The sequence below is a fragment of the Eulemur rufifrons genome, chromosome 9 (assembly GCF_041146395.1).
Source record: "Eulemur rufifrons isolate Redbay chromosome 9, OSU_ERuf_1, whole genome shotgun sequence".
In the NCBI taxonomy this organism is placed as follows: Eukaryota; Metazoa; Chordata; class Mammalia; order Primates; family Lemuridae; genus Eulemur; species Eulemur rufifrons.
Window position 1 is genome coordinate 15827318 of NC_090991.1, and position 14054 is coordinate 15841371.

Sequence of the window (14054 nt, forward strand, 5' to 3'; positions counted from 1 at the left end):
TCTATCAAAGAATGAATTACCTTTATCCTGCGAGTCCACAGGGGGCCTTTCTGAGATTTTAAACTGAGATCCCTTTTGTTGCCACTGCAGGAAGGAGGAAAGGTGTTCATTTTCAGAACTGGTATGGCTTTAGACTGCTCGTTGAAAAAATAAAGTGCTAATATTCAAGGTTCCTGGGAAGAAAATAGATTTTTCCACTATTCTGCTATGATTTGTTTTCCAACTTTACATCTATCGGCTGGTTCCCTTTCTTTTCTACTGTATGGGAAAGCAACACATTGTATTAGTTAAAAACAACAGTTTCTGAATTAGCTTACTGGGATTCTCATCTTGGCCTTCCCATTTACTGTGTTATCTCCGTCAAGCCTCTAAACCTCTAGGAGGCACAGTTTCATAATTTCCGGAATGGAAATTATGTCACCTGTCTCAAAAGATTTTTTTTGTTAGGAAGGAATATGGGGTCTAGTAGCAAACATCTTTGGAATTGTTTATCCAGTACTCTTCCCTCCTCCTGCGAATCTTGCTCTCACTGTGTTCTTACAGAGTCTGCTACCCAAGGGGTAGACCAGGCCCACACTGGGGCTACTGAAGTTTTCCTGTGATTTTTTTGAGAACTAGAATAGAGAAAGTAAGTTCGTGTCTCTTGGGTGGTAGAAACCCCAAGATGTGAGATTGAGTTAGCTAGGTTCCTCGGTAAGGGGACAAGGCCAATCTCTAGGTAGAGATGATGAAGCCAACACACAGAGACACAGACAGAAAGATACTGAGCATTAGTTCAGTCCTTGACTTCTGCTGTTTTAACAAGCCCAACTAAGACATTACTCTTCCTATGGTTAGACTTGTTCAACTTCTTCAAAACAAGACACAATAGGATTCTTCCAAATAATCCTCCTTTTTGCCTAAGCCAGTTTGAATTGGAATTTTTGTCTTCTGCAACCAAGGGAGTCCTGACTGTGTTTATGAAGCTCCCAGTGCACAGAAGGGGCTCTCTAAATGCAGTTATTGCATCGAGATCTCCTCGATGGAGGGCTGAGACTATCCCTCTAAGAGTCAAAGTTGCTGACTCATCTTTTAGAGCTTTTTAAACAAGCTGGTTAAGTTTACTATCTGTACCCATACTCAGAAGAATGGCTCATGGATCGACGTGATAGCATCTTTCAACCATGTTGAAAATGAGACATTCTCCAGAAAAAGTTTAAGTCTTTTGTTCATTTCTTCCATCAAAAGTGAGTGCCTGGCTGGGCGTGGTGGCTCACGCCTGTAGTCCTAGCACTCTGGGAGGCCGAGGTGGGAGGATCGCTTGAAGTCAGGAGTTCGAGACCAGCCTGAGCAAGAGCGAGACCCCGTCTCTACTAAAAATAGAAAGAAATGATTTGGACAGCTAAAAATCCATATAGAAAAAAATTAGCCAGGCATGGTGGTGCATGCCTGTAGTCCCAGCTACTCAGGAGGCTGAGGCAGAAGGATTGCTTGAGCCCAGGAATTTGAGGTTGCTGTGAGCTGGGCTGACGCCACGGCACTCTAGCCCGGGCAACAGAGTGAGACTCTGTCTCAAAAAAAAAAAAAAAAAAAAAAAAAAAGTGAGTGCCTACTATCATATATATATACTATGCTAGACACTGAGAGAAAAAAGATCACTAGATAGGGGACATGTCTTTAAAGAACTTATAAGGAATACATGTAAGAAATATAAATAACTAGGATGAGAATGATATAAAGAGATCTGAATAAAGAATGGCAGCATCATTTAGAAAGCGAGGGACTCCTCAAGAGAGCAGAAACATTGATGAGTGCTACCATGTCTGATAATCCCCAAATAGAGGCCCATATGACATCCATTGAAGGAAGACACCTAGGGTTAAGTAGCCCCTATTTATGGAAAATCCCTTCTTTTGATACTGCTGGCCACTCTGGCACCATGGAGAGCTGGGAGAGCTGTTGCTATGGAAACAGGGCATCCCCAGCTGGGGCAGAGCTGCTTTAAGAAGCCACAGCAATAGCAACAATGTAGCCCATTCCCCACAACGGTGCTAAACAGTAGCTGAGGCTACAGGACTCACAGCCACCGTGTTTCCTGTGTCCTAACCAGGTACCTTCTAGGTCTGGCAGCCCTGGTCAAATGCCAGATGGCACTCATCAGATGAGAATCATTAGTGTTTACACTAATTCCTCCATAGTCCATTCAGAAAGCTTGAGCATAAAATGGCTTTATTTAAAGCACAGATTTCTTTCCAACTTTGTGAACCAGAAGACTGTGAAGAGCAAAGGGCGTAATTCTCACCTTATTTGTTAAAATGCTCCGTTCCATGTGACTTACTTTTATTTATGATTTCTTCAAACTACATCTACTGAAAATGTGAAGCAAAGAGCTCATTTTTATTGTTTTTAGGAGACAAGCCAGAAGTTAAAACCATGAGCGAGGCTGGGACACAAATTCAGCAGTGCCCAAACAAGACTAAACATTTACATTTTGAAGTTCTGCTTATATCTGTTATCATCCATAACTTAAAATACGTTAGCCCTGGAATGGCTGGGAGTGAATGCATTCATGCACAGCTTCCTCTGATGAAAGGTAACCCTGGAGGATGCGTGCATTTAAAGCAACAATTCCAAATGGCAAAAGAGAAGGAAATGTTTAAGCGAAAGTCTCAGCTGCTTTTGCTGAATAAAAGGTACAGAAATATAATACTTTCGGAAATGGGGCATATTTAAAGGAACAATTTGTCCAAGTTTAACAAAGGACTGCTTCCCACAAATAGCTAAAACTTCCAGTTGCCAAGTTAGAGGTTACTTACCTCATTCTAATTCCCCATACCTTACTATTACTTCTAATTTTAGTCACTTGGTAACTCTTATTTATATTATGGGTTTTCATTCAGGAGAAAAGATCTTTTTGTGGTGACATGTGGATGTTTCTTCAGCTGATTTATTGAGATAACTTCTGTACCAAATGCTCCTTAGGCTACGAATCCAGATATGAATGGTTTTCTCTCTTCCGATTTCACTTACTCTCCTCAGGATCTCATTGGTTGCTATATTCTCAGTGCCACAGGTGTGTAGTGAACACACAGTTCTCTTTCTGTCCTTGAACTCTTCTCTCAGTCCAATTTCTTCTCCATGCTTAGAGGGACCCAGCTGGTTCACGAGCCCTGGGTCACTGCCACTGTTTGGATTCCCTTGTGAACCAGTTAACTTTTCAGGTTCCACAGTGAAAAAAAGTGGCTCCCAAATCTGCTTTTAAATGTTTGTCACTGTTTAAAAAGAGAATTTGATATGGACAAGTATGTAGCATGCTGGGAATCAGAAAATCTGGATCCATGGTCAACTCACAGAGTGTGATTTTGGGCAGGTCACAGAACCTATCTTAGCCTATTTCTCCACCTGTAAGATGGGGAGAATAGTATCTACGCAGCCTAATACACATTTTTGTGAGGATCAAGTAATGTATGTGACAATATTTTGTAGAATGCAAGGTAAACATTTATACTACAATAAAACATTAGTATTTAGATCAAGAAAAATGACTCAAAATGTATGCTCTGCAAAAGCAACTCAAAATGTATCTTTGCCTACAGTGAACCAATCAAGTCAGATTAGCCTTACAGCAGTACATTCATAATTTTAGAGATCTGGAAAACTCCAGGGTTGACCAGTCGTACTAGAACCTGCCCACAAGATGCTAATTTAGTCACCAGAAATCTCTAAAGATCAGAATCTCCAAGTACTCAATGAAAAAAAAAGTACAGATTTCAGACTTATTAGTAAGCAGCACTGGGCCTAGCTTAGGATAATGGTATTATCATTGGAAAAATAGTTGGCTAACTGTCCCTTCTCTTCCCATGTGACTGGAAAAAAGAAAAGTTCAAGTACGATGAGGTGGCAAGGGTTAGTAATTAGGTCTGAGATAGGGTAAAAACCCCTCAATTCCTTTCTTCTCCTGCTTTATAAAAGACAGTATTTGAATTATCAAATTTATTTGTCTGTAAGTCCAGTAAGTACGTCTTCAGAAGAAATGTTCCCCTTCTAATTGGGGGTCATTGTAAGGGTGGCACTAATATATTTTGTCTAACACCCATACTCCAGATATTACATACAATACCTAGTGATGAACACAGTATCTGTTCAGAGAGTCCACAATTCAATATGAAAACAGAAATCAGAAATCCTCTCATGTGATCCAACACTATATGGAGGACCACAAGTTTCTTGTGTATTTTAGAGCTTTAATCTAGATGACTACAAAACACCAAACCAAAATAGACTCATTATCTTTGCTTGTGCAAAGCTAATCTCTGTCTAGAGGAGACCTTGGAGTCCAAATTAGAGCAAAGGAAATTTTATAGCTATATTATAGACTCCTGAAAACAGAGATTTCTAAATGGAAATGCTGACAGAACAACCACAGCACTGAATTCGTGCTGTTCTAAATACTGTGTTTCCATGGATGAAAGAGAGAAGAGGAAAAAGGAGGTCAAGTTCTCATATGAAGACTGAGTTTCAAATTCCCATCCATTGTTCAAACGTATCTGAATGACTTCTTGTGTCAAGGACCTGAAATCCAGAAAGCTTTGCCCGGTCAGCAGGGATACTGCAATTTTTTTTAATGCAGAACCTCAAACGGAGGATGGAATTTTCCTTACAAAATCTCTAACTACAAGCAATCAAAAGCAAGAGTGACCTGGGTAACAGCCAGAGCAGTTGCAGCAGTGATGAATGGCATTTTCCTCTTTAGATGTAGAGACTCCACTTTAAACTTGTGACTGCTCTAACATGGAAAGAAGCAGATGGCAAAAGTTATGCTTGACCTTCTTTCTTGGCTCCTGAAGAGTGCCAATTTATATGGAGATGGCTCAGAAGAATAATAAACTTCAGTGTTCCTTCTTGGCATGTTATTTTCCTAAAACTATTTTCGATAATCACGTTGCAGACAAGTGGGACTTGTGTTTCTAAGGTCAGGAAGGAAATAATCCAACTGCTGGACTTGTTAACTAAATAAAACAAAAAATCAGGGTGGTTTTATTTTGGGGGGGAAGAGCAACTCTATTATTAGGCACTGACTACAAAAGCTTAAGACTCTCTAGCTAATCTGAAACACATAGTTTGTATGGACTAAATGAAGACAAACTAGAAAGTATGTTTGTGTTAAGGCATTCTGTGTCTAACAGAAAAATCTATTGAAGCTTAGAACAATATGGAAAAATGTTTCCAAAGAGATTAAATGTTGAAATGATTAAAAATTACCATATGACTCAGCAATTTCACTCCTAGGTGCATACTAAAAGGAATTGAAAGCAGGGATTCAAACAGATATTTGTACACCAATGTTCATAGCAGCACTGTTCACAACAGCCAGAAGGTGGAAAGGACAACCCAAGCGTCCGTGAACAGATGAACGGAAAAATAAAATGTGGTCTATCCATACAATGGAATATAATGCAGCCATGAAAAGGAGTGAGGTTCTGATGCATGCTACAAACAAGGATGAAACTTGAAGACATTATAAGTGAAATATGCCAGATACAAAAGGTCAAATATTGTAGTATTTCACTATATGAAGTATCCAGACTAGGCAAATTCATACAGATAGAAAGTAAATTAGAAGTTACAAGAGGCTAGGGAAAGTGGGAAGGGGAAGTTATTGCTTAATGGTTACAGAGTTTCTGCTTGGGGTGAGGAATAAATTTCAGAAATAGAAGTAGTAATGATTGTACAACATTGTGAATGCCACTGATTGTACACTTAAAAATGTTTAAAAATATAAATTTTATGTTATATATATTTTACACAATTTTTAAAACTTAATAATGTAATATATCAAGACACTGAACAGTGCTTCTTAAACAGATAAATTATATTGTATGTGAAATATATCTCAATAAAGCTGTTAAAATACAGCAATACAAAAAAAGCAAAAAAGGTCATGTTGACTAAATGAAATTTAATAAAATTTTAAAAAGGATCAAACACATCAAACTACATGCCAAACAAACAAACAAACAAACAAAAAAACCCAAACCCACATGTACTCTTAACTCTTTGTTCTCAGGCAAAATAAAAACTGCATTCAAAGATTATTTCAAAAACAACAACAATAAAAATACATTTTAAGACTCAGGAGATGTGGCCAAAGTGGTATTCAGAAAAAAGTCATTATCTTTAAATGCTCTTATTCTTACATAACAAAGAATTAAAAGGAACTTAAGACAGAGATGAAAGAAGTACTAAAGATAAAGGTATAAAGTAATGAACTGAAACAGGAAAAGAGGAGAATTGATAAATAAATCTAAGTGCAAGTCCTTTGAAAAGGTCTAAAAAAAAGTCTGGCTCGTTAGACTAGCCAGAGAAGAGGAAATACAACATTAAGAATGAAAAGAGAATATAAAGAGAGATTTGGAAAGGATGAATAATCTTAAATATCTGAGTGAAATTATTTTCAAGAAATCTATACTTTGGGGAGTGTGAGCTGCAGCGGTGGGGGAAGTGGTCGGCGAGCCCGGTCCCCGTCAACAAATAAAAAAAAAAAAAAATACTAAAAAAAAAAAAAAATCTATACTTACTAAAATCAGTTTGAGAAGTGGAAGATGTAAATATAACCACAGAAATAACAGAAAAGGCTGCCAAGGAACAAATCCCCTATAAGGCACTAGACCTTGATAATTTTATAGGTAAACTGTTTTAAAGACATCAGGATATCATTTTTACACTATTTAAATGGTCTCAGTGCACAGCAAAAGATGGAAAGAAAGCTTCCTGTTTGTTTTATAAAGCTGACATAAACCGGATACAAACCCTAACAAAGACATCACCAAGAAGAAGAAAATTACAAACTAATTTCATTTTTGAACATGAATGAAAATTCCAGATAAAATACTAGAATGCAACAATATATTAAAAGGATGATACACAATGATCCATTAAGTATTTAAGGAGGGTTAAATATTTAAGGGAACAAAAAAAAGGTCAGGGAGAGGTGGTTCATGCCTGTAATCTCAGCACTTTGGGAGGCTAAGGTGGGAGCATTGCTTGAGGCCAGGAGTTTGAGACCAACCTGGGCAATATAGCAAGACTATGTCTTCCCCCACAAAAACAAATTTAACCAGGTGTGGTGGCATGTGCCTATAGTCCCAGCTATTCAGGAGGCTAAGGCAGGGAGATCACTTAAACCATGGAGTTCAAGGCTGCATTGAGCTATGATCAAGCCAATGTACTCCAGCCTGGGCAACAGAGCAAGACTCTGTCTCTTTAAAACAAACAAATGAAAAAAAAAAACCTAAGATAATCAACAGAATGTAAAAACCACATAATCACATCAGTAGAAGCTGAAAAAGCACACGATAAAATTCAACATCTATTTTCTGGCAAAAATGCTTAGTGACCAAGGTTATGAGTACAACTCCTAAACAGTCAAAGAATCTGGAAACAAGATAATGTCACACTTAGTGTCAGCTCTAGGAGAGAGGGGTCTTTGCTTTGCTCATTGTATTATTCCTAATGCCTAGAATAGTGCCTAGCATACAGAAAGCACTGGCTCAATATGTACTGAGTGAATAAGTAAACAAATATACTAACTAAAGTTACTGTCATTAAATCAAGAACAAATTCCTCCTGTAATCCTAGAGCCAACAGAAGGGAAGACTGGTGGTCCAAGGGCCGGGTGGGTCTAGACACCAGTGTTGAACACACAGCAAAGGCTCCTTTGCAGTGACCTAAGTAGTAGTTCATTCTGATGATTAGAATATGGCATCTTGGCTGGGTGCAGTGGCTCATGTCTGTAATCCTAGTGCTCTGGGAGGCCAAGGCGGGAGGATCACTTGAGGTCAGGAGTTCAAGACCAGCCTGAGCAAAAGTGAGACCCCATCTCTACTAAAAATAGAAAAATTAGCCAGGTGTGGTGGCATATGACTGTAGTTCCAGCTACTCAGGAGGCTGAGGCAGGAAGATCGCTTGAGCCCAGGAGTCTGAGGTTACTGTGAGCAAGGCTGATGCCATGGCACTCTAGCCCAGGCAACAGAGCGAGACTCTGTCTCAAAAAAAAAAATAAATAAATAAAAAGAATATGGCATCTTAAAATTTTACCTCTTTTTATAAAATAACATACAAACTGTCCCCAACTCATGATGGTTCAACTAAGAATTTTTCAACTTTACAATGACACAAAAGCAATACACATTCTGTAAAAATTATACTTCAAGTACCCATACAACCATTCTGTTTTTAATTTTCTGTACAGTATTTAATAAATTACATGAGATATTGAACTTTTTTTATATAAAGTAGGCTTTGTGTTAGATGATTTTGCCCAACTGTGGGATAACGTTAAGTGTTCTGAGCTCATTTAACGTAGGCTAGGCTAGGCTCAGCTATGATGTTTAGTAGGTTAGGTGTATTTAAATACATTTTTAACTTACAATATTTTCAGCTTATGATGAGTTATCGGGATGTAACTCCACTGTAAGTTGAAAATCATCTGTATGCTTATTAAGAACAATTTGGAAATTACAAAAATTAGAAATAGGAAAAAAATTATCTGCAGTCTCAAAGTTCAAAAATAATACAAACCATAAATTTTGTCCTCATGTGGAATATTTATTTTCCCTAACTCTGGAGTGATAGTGTACATCTTGCCCAGGCAAATGTCTAATGTAGGTCTTAAGGACAGGACCAGAGAATTGAGCCTTTTATTAATAACACCTCTGATGCAACAGCAGATATTCTGGACCACAGGTAAGCTACGCTGCAATTTTCATTCCCAGAAAAAGACACCGTGAAGCCTGTAAGGAGGCTCTAATAATTCAGAGCAAGTAAACGTGGCATTGCTTTAAAGCAAGGCCGCAGGGATGGAAAGGAGTGAAGCTGATGGGAAAGCCACAGGAACTTGACAAACGCCCGGATGCACAGAATTAGGAACACTGATACTCCAATGGGTTATATCTTTATAAGCGGCCGCAGCATTACTGCCATTTACTAAATGCCAGTGAGCCCAACACTGTGTCGGGTGTTTTAAAACTCTCTGTCCTTTCCAACTTCGGCCTGGCAGAATGGCTCCTGCAAAGAAGGGTGGGAGAGAAGAAGAAAGGCTGTTCTGCCATCAACGAGGTGGTAAAAATACACCATCAACATTCACAAGCCCACCCAGGGAGGGGGCTTCAAGCAGCACACCCATCGGGCACAGAAAGAGATCCAGGAATTTGTCATGAAGGCAATGGGGACTCCAGATGTGTGCATTGATACCAGGCTCAACAAAGCTGTCTGATCTTTTGTACCCCCTTAATGAGCTGAAAAACAAACAAACAAACAAACAAACAAAGCAGCTGTCTGGGCCAAAAGAATAAGGAATGTCCTGGGGCATATCCCCGTGTGGTTGTCCAGAAAACATAATGAGGATGAAGATTCAGCAAACAAGCTCTATAGTTCGGTTACTTATGTACCTGTTACCACTTTCAAGATCTATAGTCAATGTGGATGACCACCGGTTGCCAAAGTTATAAAACTGAAAAATAAAATAAAATAAAATAAAATATACTAACTCTAATCCTCACCATCCTGAGGGCGGTATTATCTTCATGTCACAGATGAAGAAGCTAAGGCTTAGAAAAATTAAGTAACTTGTCCAAGGTCACACAAACAATAGCAAAGCCAAAATTTAAATTCAAAGCTCAAGTTTTTTTCACTTGCCCAGGCTGCCATCCAAGGTTACATTAGTGAAAGTATCCAATTACCCCAATCCTTAGAGAATTAAAATAAAATGCTCAGTCCTTTATTGTATATAGAGGAGAGAGGATAGCTGTTTGGATTCCTTACGGATGTCTAATGAGGGATTTTAGAGGATAAATGGCAAAGCGTTCCAAATACATAGCAGATATGTCTGCCAAAAAAGCACTATCCTATCAAGGCTCATGTGCAATAAGCAGGAGGAAGCATGGTGGTCAGACTAAACCCAGTCACACTACAGTGCTAAACAATGAGTGGACATTTTATGAGTCCCTGCCTCAACTGCAGTCAACAGCATTCTAGAAGTAGGCAGAACTGAACATTCACTTGAATTCAACCCGTCAAGTAAAGGCAAGCCAACCCCGACTGCTGCACCAGATGTTAGAAATCCTGCATGGGGAATGATGGAGAGCCTTAATCAAAACTTGGGACACTGTCCCCCTACAAAAGGCTGAGCTAACAACCTGACTCCTGGGCTGCCCCACAAATCCCAGTGCTCTCTGCACTGCCAGGTCATGCCCAGACCATAGCAATTTCTGAAGGTTAGTGTTGTGTGCAGACATTCTGAAAAGTACAATACAAAAAAAATTAAAAAGAAACAAAAAATGTCCAGCCATTCTCAGCCACTAATGGGAAATTTTAAGCCTATACTTTATAAGCCCAATTGCTTTAACTGTAGTATGTTTTAGCAGGAGAAAGCAAGTGGCAATTGCCATTTTTCCAAACTATTTATGTTCCCTTTAATACTAATCCTATTTATTTTCTTTGATTTTTATCAATAGGCCTCATTTTCCTCCTAAGAGAGGATGAGAGAAAGGATAAATTTTAAGTGATGGTCGGCCGGGCGCGGTGGCTCACGCCTGTAATCCTAGCACTTGGGAGGCCGAGGCGGGCGGATCCTTTGAGCTCAGGAGTTCGAGACCAGCCTGAGCGAGAGCGAGACCCCGTCTCTACTAAAAAATAGAAAGAAATTATATGGACAACTAAAAATATATAGAAAAAATTAGCCGGGCATGGTGGCACATGCCTGTAGTCCCAGCTACTCGGGAGGCTGAGGCAGAAGGATTGCTTGAGCCCAGGAGTTTGAGGTTGCTGTGAGCTAGGCTGACGCCACGGCACTCACTCTAGCCCGGGCAACAGAGCGAGACTCTGTTTCAAAAAAAAAAAAAAAAAATTTTAAGTGATGGAAGATAAGAATATAAACCCTCCAGCTAGTGACAATGACAAATTCATAATCCCACATAATGAAGATCAACACCATGCTGTAAAGTCCCCCCATCTACCTAGTTCAGAGTCACGAAGAGCACATTTATTTTTGTTTTAACACTTGAATGAGATGATAGGCTACTTTTGAGAATGAAAAGCAAGGAATACGTTCTCCCTGGAAGGCAACATGCTTTGCTAATTTAGTTGATATTGATGATATTTCTATGAAAAGTGAAGAAGAGAAGTATTATTATATTAACCTACTTTTCTGGGGAGAATCAAGACATGGAAAGATTAAGAAACATGGCCCTGGACAACACCCAGGTACTGGTAGAAATTCTTTGTTTCCTGGGTCTGGCATTTTGCACTGAAGTGAGGATGAGGAAGAGAAGAACAGGAAGTCTCTAATGGCATGCCACATGGCTCTGCACCAATCTCATTCCACCTTTTCACCTACAACTTGAATGAAGACATAGAAGGCATGACTGATGAATCTGCTAATGACAAAATGGGGAGGTCATCAAGATTCCAAAAGGTCTTGACAGGCGAGAACAACCAAGCAAAACTAGCAAGATGAAACCAAGAGTGAGACACATAAAGTCTGGCACTTAATTTCAAAGAATCTCTGGCACAGACAGAAGAGGAGAAAGTTTAAATGAAATTCACATGAAAAAGGACCTGGGGCGGTATTGCAAACTGTTGGCCCACAGATGTGTTTTGTTTGGCCTTTGCAGTGTTTGTGAAAAACACTAAGCCAACATTAAAAATTGGGAGAGTCACATAAAAATCCGGATTTCTGGCTTCTCTTGAAAAATTGACAGATCTGGCAATTCCAGGTCTGTATCCAGACATGACAGAATTGGTTAGAATCGGCTTATGGTTGTCCCCTTAAGACAGAAGATTCAATCCCTTAATGGATATGTATAGACACACACAAGCCTGCATAAGCCATGTAGGTTACTTTCTTAGCTCTGTGGGCATCTGTTTGCAACTCTTGACCGGGTTTTAGGTAACTGCCAACTCAATAGATGCCAACAGTGTGACACAGCTGCCAAAAATTTCACCAAATCCAAGGTAATGGAAAAACAGTGTCAAAATCAGTGGTCCTTAACTTTTGAAGAGTCACAGACTCCTTAGGAAATCTAGAAAAATCAATGAGTCTATCGCTATGTCTAGCCGTACAAAAATTTACAATTAATTTCAGGGAGCTGACAGACCCTCTGAACCCCTAGTTCCCAGGCTAATGATCACAGTCCAGAACAAGGAGGTAAACTGTCCCACTGTATGTTTACTGGGTATGTCTCCTCCTGGGAATCACATTTTAAGACGGATGCTGACAAACTGCTATCCAGAGCAAGGCAACCAGGATGATAAACGGTCTGGAAATTACATTATAAAGTTGAAGAAACTAAGAATGGTTAGCCTAGAAAAAGGAACACTTAGAAAGGAGCATTACATCCATTTTAAATTTCAGAAGCTGTAATAAGGAAAAGGGATTAGGCTTACAATGGTCCAGCTGGCACGGCTAAGATCAATGAGAAGTTACAATGAGGTCTAGTTTACTACTTCAGTTCAGTGTAAGAAAGAAGTTTCTCACGATTAAAGCTGTACATAACTGAAATAGTCTGCCCTGTGGACCAATAAAGTAGTAAGTTCCCCATCATTGTAAGTATCCAAGCTCCTGCAGATAGTGAATTTTTGTGTCTCAGAGATACCATATGAAGGATTTCTGAGCTGGGCAGACGGATGTGCTATGATTATCTAAAGCTTCTTCCAAACCAAAGTTTGAGTGAGTGGAGCTGGAGATGGCAATACAGTAGTCCCCCTTATCTGTGGTTTCACTTTCTGAGGTTTCAATTACCCATGGTCAACAGCAGGCCAAAACTATTAAATGGAAAATTCCAGAAATAAACAACTCGTAAGTTTTAAATCGCGCACTGTTCCACGTAGCATGATAAAATCTCGCACTGCTTGCTCCACCCTGACGAGTCGTGACTCCTGCTTTGTCCAGCATATCCATGCTGTACACACCACCTGCCTGTTCATTCCTTAGCAGCCACCTCGGTTATCAAATTGGCTGGCTGGGTAACCCAGTGCTGTGTTCAAATTACCCTTATTTTACTTCATAATAGCTCCAAATTGCAAACGTAGTGATGCTGGCATATTGTTAGAATTGTTCTATTTTATTTTTAGTTTTTGTTAATTTCCTACTGTGCCTAATTTATAAATTAAACTTTATCATATGTATAGGAAAAAAAACACAGTTTTTACAGGGTTTGGTACTATCTGCAATTTCAGGCATCCACTGGGAGTCTTGGAACATATATCCCATGGATAAGGAGGGACTACTGTAATAATTCTCTTCTCCTCCCAAACCTTTGTCTTGCTCTGATCAAGTAACTATTAATACATTGCAGCAAAGCTGAACTAAAGAGATAGGAACTCAGTGGCTGGTCCTCTCCTGTGATTCTCAGTGAGCTTACTGGGAATTGGTCAAGGTCTGGCAACTCTTGAAATTTAACATGCCAACTTTTTCTTCCTCTAACATGCACTCCTCTATTCACCTCTCTTTCTACCTACGTCCGGGCTGTCCATTTTAATTCTTGGGAAGCTGCATAAATTTCACAGCGTATCGGACCATGTACTTGTTAAATTGGCTCATCTTATCCACAAAGGTTCAAACATGTGGGCATTTAATTAAAGCTTTTGACTGATGACTTCAACAGATAAAAATGGAGAGGATTCCGCGCCATATAAACTTTGTAAGAGCCTCACAGTCTGGTTAAAAGAGGTCACTCGGACTAGCTGAGTTCAAGTTGCCCCACATAGGAGGTGGTCAACAATCAAAGACTCTCCAAAACGTTTAGCAGAGTGCTAACCAAACAGCTGGCATTTCAGAAATTTCAAGAAACTACAGAAATGACCTCATTATATCTTCAATATCACCCCCTTCCCCCAAATAATTTTTGTGTCAGAAACATTGCTTTTCAAAAAGAACTTTTCTCCTAAAAATGTCTCCTTAAGATACCAAGATGTGACACAAACTCTTTCTCCTTATTTACACAGATTAGAAAGCACAACTATTCTGGTTGAACACGATCAAGATTAAATTTATAAAAGGAAAACTTCCTTCTGTC

General features: G+C 39.3%; 1 protein-coding gene and 1 pseudogene across 3 annotated transcripts in view; one reads left to right on the forward strand and one right to left on the reverse strand.

Annotated features, from left to right (window-relative positions):
- Positions 1-14054, reverse strand: part of VPS53 (VPS53 subunit of GARP complex) — a 137544-nt gene that overhangs the window by 107265 nt on the left and 16225 nt on the right. The window lies entirely within an intron of this gene.
- LOC138391948 (large ribosomal subunit protein eL31-like) lies at positions 9039-9466 on the forward strand (annotated as a pseudogene).